Source organism: Mauremys mutica, chromosome 2 (genome assembly GCF_020497125.1).
Source record: "Mauremys mutica isolate MM-2020 ecotype Southern chromosome 2, ASM2049712v1, whole genome shotgun sequence".
NCBI lineage: Eukaryota > Metazoa > Chordata > Testudines > Geoemydidae > Mauremys > Mauremys mutica.
Genome location: NC_059073.1, coordinates 194,654,346 through 194,663,503, shown reverse-complemented (window position 1 = coordinate 194,663,503; position 9,158 = coordinate 194,654,346).

Genomic DNA, 9,158 nt, shown 5'->3' with positions numbered 1-9,158 from the left:
CTGTCCCATAGGGAGCGGGCCAAGCTGCTGGTGCTGGGACAGGGATCTTCCACCTCCTGCCCTGGAGAGGCTGGAAGGTCCTCAGTGACTGGGCAGTGCGATGCCTCCTGCTGGGAATCAGGGCTGGGGTCCTGGGGCCGGTGCTGCCCACACAACAAGCCCCAGAGCCCGTCTCCCCTCCTGGGCTGGGTCCTGCCTGCGCAGCCGCATCCTGAGCCAGCTCCGTTTGGGCCTGGTCGGTGCCTCTCTCACCTCAATGCCTGCGCCAGGAGCGGGTTTCCTCTGCCAGAAGGCTGGGCTCTTCCACCTCCTGGCCTGGAGGGGAGCTGCTTCCCCGCCAGCGGGGATGGAGGGGCCGTTCTGCTCCCAGGGAAGATGGCAGCTGTTTCCCTCAGGCTCTGATGTCACCTGCAGAGCCTTCTTCCTCAACATCCTCAGGAGCCTGGCCATCCTGGAACCGAGTGGGGAGCAGGCGTTAGTCTGGGGTCAAGGCAGCCTCTCACTAATAGTCCAAAGAATGGCCCAGGTCACCACTGAGGTATCACACTTAGAGCACTATTCCAGCCCCACCTCTTTCTGAGGGCCTCCCACAAACCTCTCCCCCGGCATCCCTGCTCCACACGCAGAGCTCCTGGTGGTAAAAGGAGAGAAGGGGAAAAGGACAAAAGATGCAAGAGAAGAAGAAAAAGGAGGAAGGGACAGAGGAAAAGGAGAACAGAAAGGAGAAACCCCAATGTCCCCAGTGATTCTTAGGAGCAAAATCCTAGGTGGGGAATAAAATTCTCCCATCTCAATCTAGTGTTTTCCATGCCTAGTATTCAGCTGGCACCTGATCGATCAGACTGAACAGGTTCCAAACCTCTCGAAGGTTCTTACCTACTAAACAGGGATGTCTGTTTTCTAGCAAAATCAGTAAAAGAAAAGGAGAAAACTCCAAAGAGGGTCCTCCTCGAACTCACGAATATGAAAGTGAATTCTCTCTCAGTCCTTAAGCAGAGACCTCGAGAAGAAGACTTGCTGAGGCAAAGCCACAGGGGTCTGTCTCTGAGGTTGCCCCCGTCCTGCACCCCTGTCCTGCCTGGCTGATGTCAGAGTCTCTCTGTGAGATCATCGTCTTCCCACCATCTTTGTCCAATAGGCTGAGGTCCTGCAAAAGGCCCTTGTGATGTCACTGTCACACCCACCCCTCTCCTGCAGTGCTCATGTCCTGCCCCAGGCCAGACAGTTTGGATGTTTGAGCTGGTCTCTGTGGACCACCCCACTCAATGAATTTTCATCTTGAAATTAGCAAACTGTATGGCCAGAAGAGACAATTAGAGCATGTTATCTGATCCCCTGCATATTGCAGGCCTATTGTATAGCACAGTAGCTAGTTTTTGACCAAACACTTCATCTAATCTTCATTAGAAGACATTAAGAGATGGAGAATTCCCACCACTTCCCTTTGTAGTTTGTTTCCTTGGTGAATTATCCTCACTGTTTAATATTTGTGCCTTATTTCTAATATGAATTGTTCTCATTTCAGTTTCCAGCCACTGGGTCTTGTTATGCTTTTCTCTGCTAGATTAATGAACTGTTTAATACCTGATATTTTCTCTCCATGAAGTCACTTCAACAAAGTTACTTCCCAATCTTTTTTATAATCTAAATAAGCTAAGCTCTTTCAATAGCTCACTAGAAGGCATTTTTCTCCAGCCCCCCAAAAATTTTATGGCTCTTTGCTGCCCCAGCTCCAATTTTTCAACATCTTTTTCAAAGATGGACACCAAAATGGGATACAGTATTCCAATATCAGTCTGACTGACGCTGTGCCACCTCCCTATCCATCTCACTATGCTGCTCATTCGTCTAATGATGGCTTTAGCCCTGTTCACCACAGCATCACACTGGAAGCTCATGTTGAACGTCTTACCCAATATGGCCCTGTAGCGAAGTGATTACCCGCTCCTGAGCTGCGGGGCTTGAAGCAGCCTAGAAGAGGGCTTTGGCTGGGGGAAGAAGCCTGGGCTGATTGGGGAAAGTAGGCTCAGCTGTGGCCTTGCCCCAATCAGGCCCAGGTGGCCCCTATAAAAGGATGTGAGCCAGAGGCCCAGGCACTCTCCCTCTGCCTGTAGAGGGAGAAGGACCTGGCTGCAGGGAGCTAGACACAGGGTACTTGAGTGGAGCAGGGCTGGGGAAAGGCAGAGGAGCTGGGGAGCTCCAGCCTGGAAAGCCCCAGGCTGCGAACTAGCACAAGGCCAAGAGGTACCGGGGGGGTGCAATGGGCAGCCAAAGGGGTAGGCCAAGGCAGCAGGTCCAAACCCTCCTTGTCAGTGATGAGTGGCTGATACTGCAGTCTGCCCCAGTGAACGGGGGCTAGATGGAGACTGGGCAGTAGCCAAAACTGAGGCAGTGTTCCCCTTCACAAGCACCTTCTGTGGGCTTGCAGTTTTTAAAATATGTTGACTCCAAATGTTGTGTAAATTGTTTTAAGAATGGACTGTTACATTGTGGAATTCCATTTTGGGAGTTCAATATAAGAACCTGAAGAGATTCAAAACCACGTAAGCTTTCCTCTCACACTTTGTGATGTCACCACACTCCTCAATAGTTATAGTCCCATAATTCACACATTATTTACTTTGTAATTGGCCCATGGTAGAAGTTTTACAGAGAGCGCAGATGAGAGAAGTTGTCAGTATATGTGCTATATGCATCATCTGGCCTACCCCATGATTTTTAATGAACTAGGCTCCCATCCTGCAAACATTACAAATGTGCTTAAATTTACTATGATGAGCACTCATAATAGGAGTAAAGTTAAACACATGCATAATTGTTTGCAGGATTGGGATCCCAGTGAAGACTGTAACTAGCATAAAATAAGTGTTCCTAAATAAGATGGAACATAATAAAGTGGAATGCAACCTACAATACATCAGGTTTCATTATCATATTCTTATGTTTTGAGTATTGTATACATAATCTGTTTCATAGTCATGATGGTGTGCAATTAACTGTAAAGTGAAAAATGGTGGGTTTTCTATACTTTATTGTTGCTCAATTATCTCCGTGACAAATTGCTAAGTATACAGGTCAAAAGGTGAATTTCTAACTGCCAAGTGCCAGATGCCTGGAAACTTACTCTGAAATTTGAAAATAAAACTGTATTCCTTTTGTCATACATCATACCCAGGCAGTAATGAAGATTCTTCATTTAGAAGTTAGCTGATAATTTATTCTTACCACTTCTTCACTCTCTTTCAGCTGTATTGGCTCAGCAATGGTAAGAGAAGTAAAAAGCAGACCTGGGCTAAAGCTGCAAAAAATGCTCCAGGAATATTCATTCAAATGTATTTACTTCAGCTTTTTATGTTCCTTATTTGTGTTCTGTGAATATGTGAGTGATTACATTTTGCTGGCATATATATGTTCTCAGAAAGCAAATTTCAGAGCACCAGCATATATGCAAACCAAATTTTAAATGTCCATGAGCAAGTTCTTGCCTCAGGTGTGCTTAGATGCTCACTCAATCTCAAATTGAAATTATCCCAAGTGATATATCTGAACAATCGCTGCTAAGCAGTGCAGCTCAGATTTTGAACATCTCTGAGAAGGCACAGTGCACCAAATGTGAAAAGAGCAAGTGAGTAGAGAATTCAGATTGGTAGCCTTTTACACCTGCTATGGACAGGTGAAAATTACTACAGCGAAGAATAAGGCCCTAAAATATTTGGGAGAGACAATGGGATTTGTGCTCTAGAATCCCATATGGATTACTGAATCTCTCTCCCTTATCACTTTCCATAGTATTTTATATTTCAGTTAAGTTTTTGTTTTAATTACTTCTATGTTCCAGTACGTATGGTACTTTCCATTAAGATTATAAAAGCTCAGAAATAGTCTAGATTACACACCACCTTAGCTCATATAAGTGCTCATGTATCATATAAATATGTATTTAGATACATGTTAATGTGCATAATGTTGACAAGATAGATATAACTGCTCATCTTTCTATGCTTAAATACTTCTCTCCTTGGCTTCTGATTAAACCAGACCTTAAGAGTCTCTTTTGCTCAGATCTTCATGTTCCTGGGAACATTTTAGACATTAAAATTCCAGACATTACGGACTGTCTCACTTCTTGGTCTTCTTTCAAAGACTACTTCAGTTCTCATTGATTCTTGGACTATTGCCATGAAAGACAATGACAGCTTGATCCTTATCAGTGATGCATCTGTACACACACGTGGAGTTTGCATACTTAACATTTTAAAAATCTATAATAGATAGGGTTGTAGTGCCCCTTAATTCCATAGCTAGAGAAAACACCAGTGAGTTGGAGGAGAAGATGCTGCATTTGGAGCTGGCTGCAAGATTCTCAACAGGCAGCTTCTACCCTTCTTCAGTCCCTATGGCAGTGGCTTTAGGAGGAGGAGGAGACTGATAATGGTCTTTTTTCCTCTGGCTAGCAAAAATAACAGCTTCACAAATTGGGAGGTGGATCATAACCTGCTTTCCCACTTATCTTGTTTCTGGCAGTAGCAGTAGCTCCTAGAAGCCCATTTCCTCTATTAGTAATTTTCTGCTAGTTTTACACTGTTTCTTGCAGATATGGATCTGGATAAATAAAAAGATAAAAGATGTCAGTAGAATAACAGAACTGGGGACTTATGGCCTCCAGTATTTCATTGCCTGAATTTTAAGTTACTGCATCTCCAAAGCACATCTGAAATCACTAACTTTGTTTTATCCTCTCATCATATGAAAATACATTAAAAAAAAAACCCTTCAAGAGACACTCTTAAAGCAAACTGTGGACCCCACCCCAAGAAAAGCATGATTTTGTGCCAAGATTCTAGTTCAATTTGCACTATCAAAACAGAGTTCTTTAAGTCAGATTTATCTTTTTGTTCTCACTTATCTTAAAATGCAACATGATTTTCTGGCATTTTAAAGTCTCAAATTGGATCAAGGGTGAATAACAACTTGGATGCTAATGGGTATTTACACCTGTGAAGTTTCTGGGGCCAAACACAGAGCAGTATATATTGGGTACTTTAATTATGATTATCAGCATCTTGCAAAAAGTAACAAAACTCTGTGTCACTTGAGCAGATGTTCATCATAAATGGAACTAAACACATTGGGAATACACTGCAGTCATCTAGGATGTGCAGTCAATTACAAATGGAGATTGCCTGTAGGCTTGCTCCTCTTCTCACTGAGGAGTCAACAAGAGTTTTTTGCCATTGACTTCAATGGGACAGCATCAAGCTCCTGAGCTGAGTTCTGATTCAATACACTTTATTTGTTTTTATAGACTAGAATAATAAATGCATTGTTACAAAATAATTTGTTAGTGGGTCTAGTTAGGCTACATCCTTGTAACTTTTTGCCTGTTTCTCTTTCTTCTCTGTTATCAGAGCAGTATCTTATTTGGTGTTTGCTATGTTCTGCCTTTTAAGCTCTCCATTAAGCAATGAACAATTGGTGTGTATTTAATCATTTTCAATATATGTTGAATATTGTCTTGCACACATGAAACTTATACACATTTTCCGGTGGTTTGTTTCCAGTCTCCATCTCTTTGCATCCATAAAAACTGCTGAAGATCATAATGACATCTGCTGATCTTTTGTTTTTGAAAACCGTCTGCAACCACAGAACCGAGAAGTGAGCTGAGCCCAACAAAAGTAGGCTGTGATCCAAAGCCCACTGAAGTCAATGGAAGGACACACATTGACATCCCTGACTTCAATGGGTTTTGGAATAGGCCCATAGGGCCAGATTTTGAAAGGTATTTAGGTACCTAACAAGGCTTGATTTCAGTGGCATTGGAAAATCCCACTAATAGTCCTTTAGAGGGGTGTGCCTAGAAAAATGCTCCTGCCAGTGAATTTTCACTGTGCACACCTAGGTGAAAGTGTCCATAGAAAAACAAATATGTTGTATTTCAAGTTGCAGTCCACCCATAACAACTTACACATAGAAACCTTCTGTATAGGGATTCTTCACTAGAGATCTTTCTGGTTAGCTGTCTCCCTGCCATCCATTCCCAAGATGCATGCCCTGCTCTGTGTATGGAGTGATTTGGAATACAGGATGGAGAAAGGCAGAGGTACATCCTAACTTACCTGTTCTGTGGCTGCCTCCTTTCTTGAGAATACATGTGTGCAGTTGCTGTCATGAGCATCTAGCACACAGTAGGTTGCAGGGCTGCTACAATCAGGTCAGACTTCTGTATCAGATATGGACTGGCTACAGAGCTTCCTTCCCAGAGAGCTAAACCAGAGATGTGTGCACTATAATGCACTGCCAGGTATACCTGTTTTACGATGTTATGTCACACATGGTGCCAACTAGTGGCTGAACAGTATGATACAGTTTAATGTTCCATTACAGTTTCAATCAAAGAAATGATGGTAGCATAACTCCAATGGAGCCAGACCACTGGGGAGTAAGGAAAAGTTGCAGAGGGTTCAGGGATCTCAGGGAGCAATTTCCACTAGGAAAACCTTAGAGTTTCTTCCCATTGGGACGTCTGGTTTGGGTTTGACCATGGGACGGTATGATGTAGCTTTGAGATAAAACAAAAGTCTTTAGACATCAATTACCTTTTCAGGGACACTAGAGATGATGCAGATTATATTTGCCAGAAAAGAACTCTGAATATATTGTTGGTAGTCTGTGAGGAAAGAGGAAAGAGAGGCTGGCAGATACAGGCTGGAGAAAGTCTGGAAGGTCCAAGCCTTTCAAAACTCATAACTCAACTACAATATAAACAAAAGGTCTTACTCTTTGGGAAAATATGTGGAAGAACAACCTGCCAGGAAGCTGGAGAACTTTGGTTCAGGTTTTGCTGATGCAAAAAGGAAGAAAATAACAAGTAGAACACTTATTACTTGACTGCAAGGAGGTCAGTCCTCAGATACTAGTGTTGATGTTGTTGAAGGTAACTTCAGAGCTAAATATCTACTGTGTGTTGGGTGAGCAGAGAATGATCACAAGATTTTGTAGTTTATTTCACACAGTATTTTGGTGATTTGCTGGAGAAGGAAGAGCTCCTGGAGAGATTTTAAGGCCTTTAACACACCAGGGCAACCCCTAGAGCATCACCTGGAAAAGGTACAATCCCAAGTCATTTTGATTAACTGCATTTTGATTCCATATGGTGAAATCCACCCATCTACTATGGTGAGAGGGTTATTACAATGCTAATCAGAAAAGGTGTCTTTCTATCTAGATTACTTTAAAGGGCTAAATGGGGAAAAGAGGGGAGTTTTGTCTCAGTGAGGTAGATAAAGAGCAGGACTGGACTTTCTTTTGGATGATTCCTGCTCTTCTGACAATGAAAGATGTTCAGAAACACTTACATACCATAACTGTACCTCTGGGGAAGGCAAAAGTGCTCTGTTGGCAGTAATCTAGAAAGAGAAGTGGGAGAACAGTCTGCTCTACAACGTGTACAGCTGGCTGAAGTGTTTTCTACAAAGAGGCCAGAGAGTGGCCCTATTTTACTTGCTTTGTACTTCTCTGGCAGAATGCCAACTGAGCCACCTGCTGGTGATTCCCCTGGTGGTGTATTTTAGAGCAGCTCTATGGAAGCTCCAAATTATTCTGAAGGCTGAACCAACCCCAGGATTGGGGTAGTGGAGGGGAGGTATACAGTCACCTTTGCTTCCCCTTTGAATCCTGTCCTATGTGAAGCTCAGCTAAATTTGAGAATTGGGCCTGATTAGGAATGTAGCTCTTGTTTTTTGATTAGTTAACTTCTGAACTAATGTTTCAATATTCATTATGTGTTTGTTTGAACACTTTGTACTAGAAATTTTCAGACCATGGGTTGTTTGCAAGTCACCATTTTATTGGTCACGTTAGTTGTAGTATTGTTTCTGCTCCCTGATAAGATGAATGCAACATTTGGAAACTGAACATAGAACATAAGAACGTCCATATTGGGTCAGACCAAAGGTCCATCAAGCCCAGTATCCTGTCCTCTGACAGTGGCCAATGGCAAGTGCCCCAAAGGGAATGAACAGACAGGTATTATCTAGTGATCCATGCCCTGTCACCCAATCCCAGCTTCTGGCAAACAGAGGCTAGAGACACCATTCCTGCTCATCCTGGCTAATAGCCATTGATGGACCTATCTTCCATGAATCTATCTAGCTCCCTTTTGAACCCTTGGCCTTCACAACACCCTCTGGCTAGGACTTCCAGAGGTTGACAGTGCGTTGCATGAAAAAATACTTTCTTGTGTTTGTTTTAAACCTGCTATCTATTAATTTCATTTGGTGGCCCCTTGTTCTTGTATTATGAGAAGGAGTAAATAACACTTCCTTATTTACTTTCTTTATACCACTCATGATTTTATAAACCTCTATCATATCCCCCCTTAGTCACCTCTTTTCCAAGCTGAAAAGTCCCAGTCTTATTAATCTCTCCTCATATGGAAGCCGTTCTATACCCATCATAATTTTTGTTGCCCTTTTCTGAACCTTGTCCAATTCCAATATATCTTTTTTGAGATGGGGCGACCACATCTGCATGCAGTATTCAAGGAGTGGGTGCACCATGGATTTATATAGAGGCAATATGATATTTTCTGTCGTATTATCTATCCCTTTACTGGAGAAACTCATAGTAAATAATGGACACCTGCTTTGTTAGGACAAATAATCTGTTGGGATTCATAGATATTCATCTGTTGTCTCATTATTTATGATTATTCAAACTTTAGATACCTTAGTGATCCAAACTGCATGTTCATTTGCAAAACCATACCTCAATCTTCTCTAATAATAAATATATGTATCACAGGCTTGATCTTACTTCCACTGACTTCAGTGGAAGGTTTGCTATTGATTTCAGTGGAAGCAGGAAGTAGGCACAATATAGGTTGTTCAGATTTTTTTCTTGAGAAATATTGATTAATTAGGAAATCTGGTAAATGGACTAGATCCTGTTTCCCTCTCTTAAACTAGTGTAAATCAAGAGTAACATCACTGAAGTCAACAGGGTTATTATGTAACCTCATTGTCACCACACTGGAATCAAGTCCCTCATGCTTAGTGGAATTAGTGTTAATTACTAGGATTTATAATATCAATTTTTAATAGTTTCATTTGGAAAGGTCATTGGATCAGTAGCTGACATTAGGAATTCAGACACAC